The sequence below is a fragment of the Ruditapes philippinarum genome, unplaced genomic scaffold, assembly GCF_026571515.1.
Source record: "Ruditapes philippinarum isolate M1 unplaced genomic scaffold, ASM2657151v2 ctg3625_1_1_1_1, whole genome shotgun sequence".
NCBI classification, from domain to species: Eukaryota; Metazoa; Mollusca; class Bivalvia; order Venerida; family Veneridae; genus Ruditapes; species Ruditapes philippinarum.
The window spans coordinates 41,201-57,076 of record NW_026866620.1 but is presented as its reverse complement, the minus strand read 5'-3'; positions in this window follow the sequence as shown (position 1 = coordinate 57,076).

Sequence of the window (15,876 nt, the reverse complement as noted above, 5' to 3'; positions counted from 1 at the left end):
TGAACGACTTATTCTATCTGTCGTTTCAGGCGCAGCGGACATAAAAATCCTGATGTTAGTAAGATTGAACAGATGTACCGACTCTTTTGATATATCTGCTTTTCAGCGAGAGTTATCTACAAGAAGTTAAACGTCTTTTTTACCAGATAAATAGCATAATTATTTCATGCTATTATTTTCTGCAGTGTTCTCTGCACTGAAATATTTTTCCTGATGTATACCATGAAATAAATGTATTATGTTGTTTGTAATAAGAAAAAAAAAAAGCATTATATTGTTTGTAATGAAAAAATAACTTATTAAAGGAACAATACAAGATGATAAGAAAATGATCTGTTTCTAGTGATCATTTTTGTTTAATTACTTTCATAGATGTCATGAAAACCATTGTTTATAGTTCACAAAAATTGACCTTTGGATGAATATCGAACGTGGTTCTTTAGTTACGCCCTTTCCTTTAACTCATAAGTTAAATCCTAGTGATCAATGAGTCTGTGTCATTATTTTAGACAGGGATCCCAAACTCGAATAGAGAAAAACGAAATTCTTAAAGAATTCCTAAATACGAGCTGACAATGTTTGAACGGGTCTGTTAATGGACGACATTGGAAAATGTAAACTAGCGTCCCCCTAACAACGGCGTAAGCAGAATGCAACATTTAAACAAAAAATAGTCAACTGTTGCCAACATTAATGACTCCATTTAATAAATAGTGTGAGTTCACTGCCGGGATTGTACAGATACTGCTAAATAAATCTATGATATTTACGGTATAAACAAAACAAATTACGTATTATCTATTTTTGATTAAACGTTTATGCTAGAAGTAAACAAAGGACGTGTGCGTTTTCAACAGATATCGCCAATGATAAATACATTTTTACTAAATGCATTAAACATTTATAGGGACGCATTAACGTTCATCTTCTCCGGCTCCTTTTAGCTCGTTGATTTTAAGTACATACAAACTAAGCATTTTTTAACATTTTATGCTTTGAATATTTATAATTTAACATGTTTCATATACGTTAAATATAATTAGACCGTACCAATTTTGCATAGAAAAAAAACCCGTTTGTCCCATTTCTTTTATCGTTTCTCCACTTCAGTTAATACTTAAACGTAAAAATCTCAGTATTCCGAATGTTCTTTTATATCTGTATACATTGATGCATTCAAAGCGACTGATTAAATGAAATTCAGTGTAAGAATATAAGTATCGCGTCAGGGAGTTTCGACTATGAATTGAATCTTACAGTTTTATGCTTTTTGATTTGGCGTTCGATCTGAAAGCCTTACATTTGCACGACAACATGTGTCATATTTATACTGCTCATAGTATGGTATTAATTTTGTACATTCCTTATTCATGTTAAAAGCACATTAAGTCTCAGAAACGAAGAAATCTTTATTTTTTTTCGAAAGGTCAAACATGAATTTTATTACATTTGAATCATGGTTTAAGAACATTTTAGATGCTTGTAACATGAAGAAATTAGAGATAAATGTGAAATACTTGTCATTAATGTAGCAATCATATTAAAGAAGTAGTATATTGAATTCCATACAAAACATTTAATTATTACGTATAACTGTACTTATTGCCAGAAATCAATATATAAAAAGATGGTTTCATATAATTGGCCAATGAGAGACTTTGTGAAAACAATAAGAGAACGCCAATATTTAAAAGTTTTAGAAGAATAGCAATAGAAATATTTTTGGGGCATAATGCGCCTTAAAGTGACGTTTGTGCTCAAAGTAATGTTATCTACAATACAATAAACACTCACAAAATACTCACACAATTCTAAAAACAAAACAAAAAACATGAATAAATTACGGTTATATTGATGCTTGTATTGTAAAGTATATTTTATTATTATTATTTATTAATTTTACATGACAACGACATTATACGTATGTTACATTTCGTCATGTTCAGTCTTATTTCTCTATGCAACATTTTATTTTTCCAAATACAAACGTAGTTATATTTATACTTTTTAATCCGTGTATTAAATACTTGAAAGTCAATATAACGCGTGCATTATTAGAGCACATTTCTTGAAACAGACGACAAATTGAACAAATAAATCATACGGGCCCACATTGTTAGATGCTTTAGTGTATAAGTACGGAATGCCGTTAGGGCCATCGCCTATGAATGTGTTGATATAAAACGCGATACTCGACAGTACGACGATGAAAACGCGAAATCACGAAACTACGATGGTGAAAACTCGAAAACACGATGATGAAAACGCGAAAGTACGATGATGAAAATGCGACAGTACGATACTACGATGATGAAAACGCGATAAAATATCGTGTTTTCACCATCGTACTGTCGCGTTTTCACCATCGTAGTTTCGTGATTTCGCGTTTTCATCGTCGTACTGTCGAGTATCGCGTTCCAGGTCAAACCATTTATAGGCGATGGCCCTAACGGCATTCCGGAATGCCGTTAGGGCCATCGCCTATAAATGGGTTAATCTGAAACGCGATAGTCGATAGTACGATGATGAAAACGCGATAGTACGATGATGAAAACACGACAGTACGATGGTGAAAACGCGATAGTACGATGATGAAAACACGACAGTACGATGATGAAAACGCGATAGTACGATGGTGAAAACGCGATAGTACGATAATGAAAACACGACAGTACGATGATGAAAACGCGAAATTACGAAACTACGATGGTGAAAACGCGACAGTACGATGGTGAAAACACGATAGTTTATCGCGTTTTCATCATCGTAGTATCGTACTGTCGCGTTTTCATCATCGCATTTTCGCGTTTTCATCATCATGCTTTCGCGTTTTCACCATCGTAGTTTCGTGATTTCGCGTTTTCACCATCGTATTATCGACTATCGCGTTTCAGATCAACACAATCATAGGCAATGGCCCTAACGGCATTCCGTAATGTACATTGATTTAGTTTCCATATGATGTCTTCAGCTTCTCTAAAGGTCAACAATGTAATTTGCAGATAAATCCTTTCATATAAGAATTAAGGTGGCAAATGAAGTTTACGAATGATAAAATACATAAACAACAAAGAAAGCCCTAAATACATCTAATCTAAAGCATTGTAAAGCGAACAATTCGTTTCCCGATATTCTATTTAAACACAACGGACGTCACTTACGTTATGATATAAAATTGCTCTCGGGAGAAGGCTTAACAGTGAAATGATGCGCTTTGTCAAGATAAAATTACTTGAATACTTAGTTTGAAACAATGCAACATCTTTTCTCAACACAAAGTAAATGCTCAAGGCGGCTGTAAGTTGTAAGAGAACAGTTAATAAATTTAGCAAAAGTGATATTATGTTTTTGGCATCTAACACTACAAACATCCCAAATTAGGAGAACAATGTTTTGCAATGTCAAATGTAAGTAATAGAAAATCATCGTAGGGACTGCATATACATGATCATTGTATATAAAATATTTAAAGCTACATTAAATAAATTTCATAAAAACGGAAATGGCGACATTTTATTAACAAATTGGGTTTCATATCGACTCCAGATTTTATTTTGGTGTCAAGACAACCAAAATAAGTTTTATAAGCATAAAAAATGGGCAACCTCATTGTGGAGAAATCGGAAGTACAATGATAATTATTTCTGTTTGCACGAGAAATTCCGCCCTCGGTTCATCCGTACATCAATATTAAATCAACAAACATGAAGTCCTGTGTGCAGCAGTTCTTATCTAACGGTATATTTCCGCATTGTAACGGATGTTTTCATACAAATTTAATCCTTTTTATGAGATGATTACTTTTTTCTGAACAACAGGCCTAGTGCACCGTGAAGCTAAAACGGTTAAAGTGTGTTTTTCACAAGAAAATCTCATATTTACTGTGTTCCGGATAGCAACTATAACAATGTGACGTAGCGCATACACGAGCTGATTATTGTCTTCATTTGCATGTTAAAATTCGTATACGAACTTTAGTGTTACCGTGGGGTTTTCCGTTTAAAATCCTAATTTATAAACAATATTTGATGAGATTTACAACATAACTGTTAAAAAGGTTTATGAAACTGTATAATGCTTGTTTTTTAGGCCGACGGCAAAATATTTTTACACATTTATTTAATGTAACTTTAACAAATTTTAAACAATTAGTATAAATCGAACCTCTGATCATGTATAATACGCGTTTGAATAATCAACTACATGTATATATATTATTAAATACATTTTACAATAAAAGCATTCTTGTACAAAATCTTTAGTATTTGATTGATTACAAAGGATAAAAATACATGACCTTTTACAAAATCTGTAAAACTAAAGTTAAATATTCCTTGTTATCCTGCAGCCACATTTTTACATTAGCAGGGATAAGTAATATTAGTTTTTGCACTTGTATAAAATGCCGAAATAAAAAGCAAATAAATAAAATATGAAACAACCCCCACACAAACGTGTGCAAGCAAATACATGTACGCACACAACAACAAAAAGCTTGTACCACCACATGAGTCTGGTAACAAACAGATAAGCAAGCAATTTCAAACACATAGTAAAACTTTAACGATGGATAATAATTGAGCATACTAGTATATATAAAAGTTAAAACATTAGGTAATTGCCTCATGTAAAATTATACTTGACAGAGAATATAATAAAACTTTGACAATGATAAAATTCAGCATATATACTCCTTATTTAAAACATTAAGTAATAGCTCAATACTTACTGTATTAATACTTCCCCTTCACCCATTTACTTTTCAGACTTATAAGCTAATCGAGTCCTCTGAATTCCTTGTCGGTTTCTATTATTTCCTAATATTATATATGTCTTATGAAAGTGATAACCCCGTCTGCGTTTTGCCTTGTGTCCTATCCGGTTCTTGTTTGGGAATTCTGTAAGGCCTCTTGTCAGTGGTCCTGTGTTGCTGGATCGGGTGCAAAATGAACGCCGCGTTTCTTCGCCTCATTGTTTATTGTATATCAGGCTTTGAAATGTGGAAAATGCATTGTTCTACTGAAATAGGATAATATTGTTTCACTACTAAGAGAAAGAGCTATCGTGATGCAACAACAAAAGATGTAAATGTAATTTTATCAAGCATATATTATGTTTCTTTCTTTTCTACATGATCATGCAAACCTCTCATCAGTTGAATATTTAAGTAGAAACCTATACGACAATCATTAAAACACTTTTAACTGCAAACATTTACACATATCCAAAATATGAAGAAGAAAAAGTTTTTCTTTAATCAAACTGATATTAAAGGAATATATTTTGAAAATAAAGGGAATATATAAAGGAAAATGATAATCAATCATATTTTTAAGATTATAATCCATGTCTGCCTTAAAAAACGTATTCGTCAAATCCGTTAAATAATTTCCACAGGGGTAAAAAGGAAAGGAAAAGCTGAACTCATCTGAATACTAAACGTCTCCTGTGTTGTCGATATTGTGAACTATATTCGATTTATCTTAATAAGTGAAATTATATGATGGAAAAGATAATTGTGTAGTCCTAATCACATCCCTAAATTTTGTAACAAAATAATTGTCAGTTGCAAAGTAAAGATAGGTTTCATATTTAAAATTAATCAATGTAACATTTAGTAATTTTAACTGGAACATGAAACAACTTGAGTGTTTCACCATTTACCACAATTTAAATAATAAAATACAGAAGTGTTTTCAAAAAATGTTGATTAACGGTCTACTTCTGTCCCATTAAATCTGAATTTGGTTAAATATGTTGTTAATTACTTATATCATACAGCGGAAATGTTAACTAAATGTTAACTCTTATTAAATATGTTTTGTTTTCTAAGTTTTTTTATTTGTTTTCCGTCTTGCTTCAAAGCATAGGCGTTTTTTTTCAATTTAAAAATTGAATTTAATAGGTAAAGGAAACGCAAAGAAAGATTTGACGAAATCTTTCTATTTACATATGCAATATAATTACCACCAGCATCAATATTTGAAAATCAAACGTATATTTTATTATTGGTGAATGTAAAAAAAACCAAAACAACAACAAAATCCAACCAAGAAATGGAAATGTCTAATTTTTTTCATAGACAGGGACATAGATTTCTTTTTTTTTGTTTGGACATAGAAGAGAAAGGTTGGAGAAAAATATTTTATTTTCCACCCACCCAACCCAAATCATATGCAATTTAATGAACAAACTTCTCGCTGCCTCTAATTTTATTTTTCAGAAATTTTCTGCACAAGTCAACTACCTTTATGTGCATGTTGCATCAACATTGTCATGGCTGACGTTGGAGGGGCGTTTTGAGATCTGATGTCTTGCTCGTGAAATGGGTCATTACTGCAAAGTACATTCATTGTAATGTTGCTGAAGTTATATAATCATAATGTGTTAAGTGCATGTTTAACATACATTATAAGAATTTTTCATCAGATCACCCTCTAACAGCATTATAGATTTACGTTATTATCAAATATACATATGTATGGACATATACAGAGAACTTATAATTACATAGCTTAATGTCGATTCGTACTGTCACTTATAACAATACATTATATTTAATAATATGTACATTACATTTTATATTTGTAAGATACAATCGCAGGGTAAATATTAAGCTTTATCATCATTGATGCATTTTAAATACATTTATGCAGTGTAACTTTAATTACTTCCGATATTCCGGTGTTCTGCAAATTTTGAAAGTTAAGACTGATAGCTACCGGATACATAAAACAGTCAATGATTTCAATATTATGATATATTGTAAGAGTTTAATAATTAAGTTTTTATTTACATAAGATTCTCATTAAACATATTTTATATAGTACACGTGATTGTTTTAAAATATGCGAGATCTTTACTACATATTCTTCATGTTTTAATTTTTTACTTATATACTAGTAACTCATAATTTTAAGGTCATTTTAACATTAAAACACAGCAAATACATAAACATATTTCGTCATTTAAAAAATTTGATAGTCATTTACAGCTGAAATTCATTATCTTATAATTGTACATTTTCATTGTTTAAAGTCATGAACATTGTCACTTTGTCTGCGTACCTACTCTCCTGTTCTATCTTACGTTTCTTCGGCCAGTCTTTCGGTAACCAATACGCAAAGTCACGGTGTTTGATAAGTTCGGTTCTCAAGTTTGCCGTTTTTTCCTGGAACACTTTTACTGACGAAGATTTTTCCGTTTAAATACCAAACAGCGTCTACTTCTTTATCTCTATCCTTTAGTCTAATAGACTGTAAAACTTGTTGCTTAAGCCTAGTTAAGTCATGACTTATCGACATTCCTGAATTTTTCAACTCCTTCACATTTTTCATAACTATTCCCTTTACTTCCCTGCGAACAAACTGCACTATTGTTGGTCTGGTTCTACCCGGTAGATATCGGCCCAGTCTGTGAGCGCTACTGATATCATTCATTGTGAAGTTGATTTTTAGCTGATTATTCAATTCAGCTACTACCAGTTCAGCTGTCGTGCCCGATGGCTGTTTGGGATCGTCGTCTTTGAGGCCATATAAACGAATATTGTTCATTCTATTGTATTGTTCGGCGTCGTTTTGCGCCCCTTCATTGTAGTTTATTTAGTGCATTTCTGAATTTTGATTTACTATTTTTACTTCAATTTGCGACCTGCTATTTACACTGGGGTTCTTTTTCAGCAGTATCTTTAACAAAACACTACAGCATGAATTTCGACACTTTAATATAATCTACAAACTAAATATCATTTAAAAGGGCTGAATTATATAAGTTAAAAATATGGACACAAGCAATCAAAATTGCAAATAAAAAATATGGACACAATCAATCAACATTACAAATAAAAAGATTTTAATAAGAACAAATTTTATTTCATTACTATTAATATAAAGCATATAAACACATGTAATGGTGGATTATTTTCATTTATGAATGACATATATAAACGCTTTAAGACTTATGAATATTAAAATGATGCTTATCAAAAAACTGTTATGAAGATATTCATACCGACCATGTTTATAATAATTTATTTAACAATTGAGAACTGACTGAACTGTATTTCTACGTAAAGAGGTTGATAACAGGGTTTGTCTATATCATGTTAAAGAAAATCGTCTGCTTTCATAACACAATAAAAAAGCCACTTTATTCATGTTATTCACTATTCAGTATTTATTTTGCAAGCTTTCAAGCAATAATAGTTTATAAATCATCCAAGAAAAAAGAAAGTTATGTAACACATAAAGTACAAAAGAGGAAGACATACTATTAAAGTATGAGAAATATATGTTACAATATATTTACCTTCATAAATAGAAATATAATCAATATTTAAAATTTTTTGCAAAATACAACTGATCATGCAAAACTATTTTTCACTTATGAATAAAGCAATCCTAAAAGTAAAAAAAATATTTTTACAATAGTTAATCAATATATATATAGTGCACAGAGTGGGAAGTTTAGTTTGAACTCAACTGTATAGTGTGTTCAAATATAAAAACTGTTTTGTTAGCAAAGAATAACTGCAAAATGAGTGGTAATATGTAAAACATATGTTAAGCCAATATCCTGAACACTTACAGATTATTTATTGATTATAACACTAATTGAAGTTGCCTTCATATCCTTCATATCAAAATAGAAGAAAAAGAACATAAAGGGTAATAGGTCATCACCATTTATTTTCGTCAGTGAATTGCTAGCAACATTTTTGTTATAGATATGGCAGAATATTGGAAACACCTAAACATGTCTGCTTGTCACAAAAGAAATTTGGCAAATATCTAGACGATCTATGATTATCTGGTTGATCTTGTTTTTATGCTACTTAATCAAGTATGTCTTTTGTAGAATACATATAGTTTTGTATATACTAGTAACTTATGATATTTTAGATTTTACTTTCTCTTACATATTGCTAGTAAAATATAGTATTGCTTCAGATAACAAACTTAACAAACTTTAGCGCATGTGTTAAGAACTTAACATTCAATAAAGCTATGAAAAGTCACATGCATAAGCATTAAACAGGTAGTAAAAAAAACTCTTCTCGCATACATCGAAATCTTTTCTTAACCGAACTACCAATCCAAATTTCTTGGACAAATATATCAAATTAAATCAAACTTCGTCTAAAATATGTTTGGAAGAAATACTTGTTTTATTTCATTTTAAAAACATTTATTTAATACTCATATTTTTAAAGCTTTCATGCAGAATTATTTAAGATTTACAAAAATATTTCATATGTGATGGATACTCATCGGGACTAGTGTTTAAAAAAGTCAATTCAAATGTACTGTTAAATACTATAGTAAACAAATAAGAGACACCGTGTAAATAATGGCTCTTTGCCATACACATTTCCTTGTATTTTTTTCAGGACCTTCATTTAATAAGATGAAAAATACCAGATATAGATCATGAAAATATTTGAATGAAAACAATTAATATATAGAGACGGCAATTAAAATGGAATTTTCAAAAATATTTAATTTTGAATAACAACAACTAAAAACAAATGTAACAGCAACAAAAGAGACAAAACAACAACACAAGCAACAAAGTCAATGGTCGAATTTAAAGTTGCTTAAACATTAAGATGTTTCATTCATTGAAAAATAAAAGCTTTAGAAGCACAAACAAAATGTAAACGTAAATATATCTTAAAATTTACAATAGTTCTCCTTAAATGCTGCCTTACAAACTCTTTATCAATATATCTATTCCTCTCTATTACCGATTCATTTGTTATTGCCTGTAAAAGTGTTTCATGTATGATCAAAAATCTATCAGAATTCATTGTAACTGCTACCGTTTAATCAAATCACGCGGCAAAATTGTTAAGGACGTCTGCTTTTATTGAATTGTTAAATTGGTCGGGGGTGAGCTATAGGTCACATGAATTTGTATAGATTCTCTTTCACAGGACATCTTTTCAATTTTTGAAGGGGGCATAAATGTCAAAACGAAATTATACAATACTGGTAGAATGTATCAGTCAATTATATGAGTACGACTAATAATTTATTTCTACTAGAATGTCAAATTATTGGCCTTCAGGAAATAACAAAACAACAGGCTTGCTTAAAATAAAATATAATGAAGCTGAATAAATAGCTTGTAGATACAACACATTTTGATGTCTCTGATAATCAAATATCAATTATAACCTTCTCTATTAAACGGTTTTCCACTTCGGACGATTTTGTTTGTATAAGGTGTATTAGCTGATATGTTTTTTGATGAAAGATACATTTTACAAAACTAAGTTGCATAAAAAATGAAATGACTGTAATGAAACGTATTTTTCATTTTTTCAATGATAACGTAAACTACTGGTGAAATGTAATAAAATAAAAAGCTAAACGAGAAACATAATTTATACCTGACTGGCTCACTTCAATGAGTATCTATAACAAAAAAACATAATTATAAAAGAAAATAAAAAATAGGAAAAGAAAAGAAATAATCAAATATGTACAGACAAAGTATATACAAATATTTTCTACAGATAACAGCATGTTCCAATGCGCGCTCATTCTTATGTGTGTCTGGTCAGAATTGAACGTCATCAGATTGCATAAAATAACCGTTCATCTAATCATGTGTTCAGTTAGATTATTAAACGAAAAACCGTCGGATGGTGATTGAATTGTTCAATTGACCGAGGTAAGTATCAGGTCTGGAGGAATAGCATTGCTTTTCTTTCCGATTCTGTTGACATTTCTTCAATAACGGTGAAATGTTTAATAGGAGGAATTCGAGGAAAAAATAAATATTTGTGCTATTGTCCTTTTTTTGTTTGGTCTTTACAATGACACTCTTTTATATGGTTATTCGTTGCTTATACTCTAAAGGAAAACATATGTTTGATGTATAAACAGCATATTCAGAGTAATTTCTTTTTTAATTTTGTTTCTACATCTTAATTTTGTTTCAACATTAAATCTATGAAAATATTCGTCAACAAAACGTTTGCATTCGTACCAAATAATATATATATTATGTCTAATAATACATTTACAAAAAGAACAAAATTCGGTGACTCTATTTTTGCTTTATGTGTTCCGAAAAAAATGCATGTGAAGACATTTATGACATACAAATTCTAGTGGACAGTGAAATTATATCTTAAAATTATTATATTCACAGTAGCCAGACTACAAGAATTATTATTAAAGTGACAAATCGTCAGAAATACAACTTTCGTAAATAAGATGTATTTGTGAAATTTAACACAACTATTTTCAACAAGAGCAATGTGACATCGTGATATTTTGACGTTATGACGTTATGCATTAGAGGGTATGACGTTTCGCGGCTGACATTTGTAAAAATGACTGAAAACCACTTAAAACATGAAAAGATGAAGATAAGGTTTTTGCATGTAGGATGTTAAATATTTATCTGATTGTAGATCACATTTTTAAAGCATTTTACAAAAACATAGGTTGTAATGATTATTTAAACTATAAAAGACTTGAATGGTGAGAAAATCAGTTTGCAAAACTTTTCCCCCATTCCGACCCTTAAGAAAAGAAATAAATTAGAAAAAGTGCTAAAAGATACTACAACTTATCTTTTAAATTTAAAACAATAAGGCATTGTACTTTCACTTGCTAAAATCTGCTTGAAAATGCTGATGTTTCATTAGATCTAAAAGCTTTTTAACTGTTTGAAATGAAAGTGACATATCAGTGTAATGTTAGAATGTTAACAAATTAGGACTTCATCAAAATCGACAATAGCATGCATGCAATACACAAAGGTTTTAGAAGTTTAAATCTGAACCATTTGGACTACTATTTATTAAATTTCTTTAACGATTTCACACCAGATCTATAGAAAATACAGTTATGTATCGTACTAGTGCCTAAATTCTATTCACACTAATATTTTTTTTCAATGCTCAAATAATTTAGATATTTTAATATATTTTCACATTTTTGTAAGCTTTTAATACTGGTATTGATGTTTGCGTGCGCTTGTGCACATGGAACAATTAAAAGAAGTGAAATTACGAAATTTTCACAATTAGGCAACGAAGTTCCCTTTCGGTATTAGTGTCAAGTTATCAGTATTTGCTTTTAATGAAAACTTTATTGACAATTGCATGTACATTGAAGCCGCGCAAAAGCAAAGCTCGACTGGTTTTATGCAAACACATGTGTTGTGTTGTCGTCCTTCTTTTGTGGATTTTTCCTATTTAGGCCTCGGAAGTTTTGTGCGAAATCACTAAGATTGATAAGAGATTAACGAAATTCTACAATTTAGATTCTCATACATAATGAGCACATGTTTGTTTCAGTAAGTGTTGAGTTATCTGTAATAAATATATAATTATTCAAATTTCTAGTGCCTGAGCAAGGGACATGCAGTAACTTGTTTTAAACATATTTATTTAAGCTCGATTGCGAAACAAGTTCTTGCAACTAATATTAATCATTTTCGAGTCAGCTCTCTGGAACCAAACAGTACTGGTGTCATATGAAGAAACATGGCCGTGACCCGAGTAGGGCTCGAACCCATGATCTCTGGGTTGAGAGGCAGACACCTTAACCGTCAGGCCACCGCTCCCCGTATACAGTAGCTTACCTATTTCACGGAATTTCTAAAAAATATCGATTAAATATCTTGAAATGCATTTATTATTTTCCTCGAAGGTGTAAACGTCTATAGCCTTGTTTTATACTCTGGCTGATTAATTTCTTAGCAATATTTACGGAGGAACTTTAGTTAGAATTCCTGAAAAAAATTTTAAACACATTAAAGCTATTAGACTAGTATATACATTTTAACACAGTATTTCTTTTTAAAAACAAAATATCAACAAAAACAAATCCCCAACAAAATGTCAGACATAGATATCAAAATTGATGTTTATGTTTTGCATTTATAATGACAAAAATATAGTTATAACTTTTTAAGAAAAATTAGAAAAATTTAAAATAAGAAATAATGAACGTCAAAAAGGGAGAGAATGTCATTGAAAGAAGTTTCTATACAATATTAAGCTACACAGTTCCCCAAAAAGCAGCTTGAATATAACGGGATACTGCTCTAAGATATTGTTTATTACTTCCGCTATTAATATAAAACCCAAACATACCTGGTTAGAAGATACAATAATGGTGACGGAAAACTAATGTGGATCAGGTGATGCTAAAATGGCATCAAAAAGAACTAAAAAAAAATAAAACAGGAACGAGATAAACTTTTAAAGTTAAATCGAAAATATTTATTCCTCATTTGTAATGATATTCTTTACAACGAACGAAGGAAAGTGTGAATTAAACTTTCTTTCATAATTTCTTAATTTGTTAAATTCTATACATTTAAAGCCACATTACGCTTAAGTAATATTTGTCTTTGACAACTTTAAGAATAACGTCCAAATTTATGCGTAATTGAGTATCATCAATAAAGTTATACTGGCGAAAATAAACCTAATCCACAGAGACTATGTGTATAATTCTTGTTAACATGGGATGATTTTTTTTTTACTTTTCCTTCACTAAAGCTAACGTCATTAATCGATCAATTATTACGAGGATGATAATCAAATTTGTTGAAATTTGGTCAGTGTGTTATCAATTACATGAATGATAATCAAATAAGGTTGTGTAATCAAAGAGAAATGTCAGACGTCTGGCATTTAATACTTTCTAGAGAGGAAAAATGTCTATATCGAAGACTTACCTTATATTCTTAACACATCCGCATGAATTAAATGGTAGACAATTGATATAACATTTGTATTTTCTGTTCCTGAAAGTCATTCCAAACAGAGTAAGGGAAGTAGAAAACGCTACTGGATTAAGGCGCCAATGTTTTGGCTGATATATTTTACAGCAATACGTTACCATTTCTAAATTTTGTGATAAGTCATTCGGAGAGCAATTTTAGAATAATCAGACCATTCAAAGTAAATGATATAACATTTAATTATAAAAGTTGTATTTTTTTGAAATCAGACAGAAAACAATGGTGTCTCCGATGAAACAACGCTTTGGCTATACTTACATTTTAGTTTTGTTTAAACGATAGATAAAGGGATAATTAACAAATTAATCCAAACGTAAAAATGGTGTTGTTGGTGTTTTTAAACTAAACAATATTTTAAAAATAAAACTATCATGTTTAATTGCATGCATTACATTTTGAATACTGACTGTCTAATTATAGCCTTATATTTGTAACAGATATTTGAATTATAGGCAGTGTTACAGTTGCTTTGTTTGTGTTACATTTAGCACACATATAGAAGGTTTGTGTTTTATTCCACTTGTTAACTATACTATTAAATATATTCATTTAAACAGTCATAAGAATGCCTTTCAGGGAAACTAATTTAATTTGTTATTATGCTAACTATTTTTCGAACGACAAATTGGCCTATCCCATTGCTATTCTATCCTTTGTATTCATGTATATTCATCTGCACATATAATATTACAGAACTTCAACTTTTGTAATGATTATATTCAAATAAAGTTTTGTAATCATTATTAGTGTACTTGAATGTCAATAAATGTCAATAAACAAATATAATGATGTAAATTTGCCTCTTTTCACTAAATTTTATTGTCAAAATTTACAATTCTCGAAACAAACATCTTTATATAAAAGGCGTTTTGTTTATTTAAATCATGAAAATGAAAGCAGGTCATATTCTCCGTATCTAGTGACTTCCAAAAATGCTTTCTTAAATAGCACATATGCCTATGGGATATGACAATTTTTCATTAACGATTAGGGAAGTCTGTAGCCGAGTGGTTAAGTTCGCTGACTTCAAACCACTTGCTCCTCACCGCTGTGGGTTCGAATCCCGACAGGTACTTTGGATTCTTTCATGTGAGAAAGCTATCCAGCTAGCTTACGGAACGTCGATGGTTCTACTCAGGTACCCGTTCGTGCCTGAAATAATGCACGGAAGGGCACCTGAGTTCTTCCTCCACAAGTAAAGCTGGAACGTCGCGATAAGACCTATGCGGTGTCGATTTGACGTAAAACCATAAACAAACAATCATTAACGATTATTTGTTAAAACTTATACATTAACATTGCCTTGACAAATAATTTTTTTAAGTCTTTTTGTTAACAGTTATAAGAATTTTGATAGGTTATATGACCGTATATAAACGGATGTTTTCACATATAATACCTAAGTCTCTGGGCGAGGGTAATATTGCAAACAACCGTTTATATACGATTTATATACAGTCATATAACCTATCAAAATTATTTATAACGAATTGATAAAACAGCAAGCATAGTTTATACTAGAGAAAAAAGTAAGATTTCTCTATAAATTGAAAGTGGCCGTTTATTTAAATTTATTAACGTCACGATTATCCAATAAAAGCGCAATTACAAACGGTCAGTTTTACAAATCTCATTTATTGATCAGGAAGTAAAACATTTAAAAGAACAGCCTACAAGGGAGTAATCTCAAGATGAATGCTATATTTCTTTTTGTCTAGACTATTACATTTAGCCACAGAATAAATTCAATGTGTTCTTGTAATAGCATGTTATTTTGTCAAATCGGGTTCTTTTAACTTTGAAGAAACGGTAAGGTAACTGATGAAATCTAAATTTAAGATACGAGGTATTCAACATATAGAAATTTTCGTTTTACAAAGATCGGATACATGTAGTAATTAATGCAAGTGTGATCATAATATATAATTATAGCAACAAATCATACTTTTGTAGTGAAAACCATAAATAGTTACTTATCAGCCAAGAATACGGCACTTTAGTCATGATATTATACGATAAACCATCTTGTACTATTTCATAATTTTCTTAAAACTTACTAGAGTACGTTTATTAAAATGATATTTAATTAAATATAACTAATAT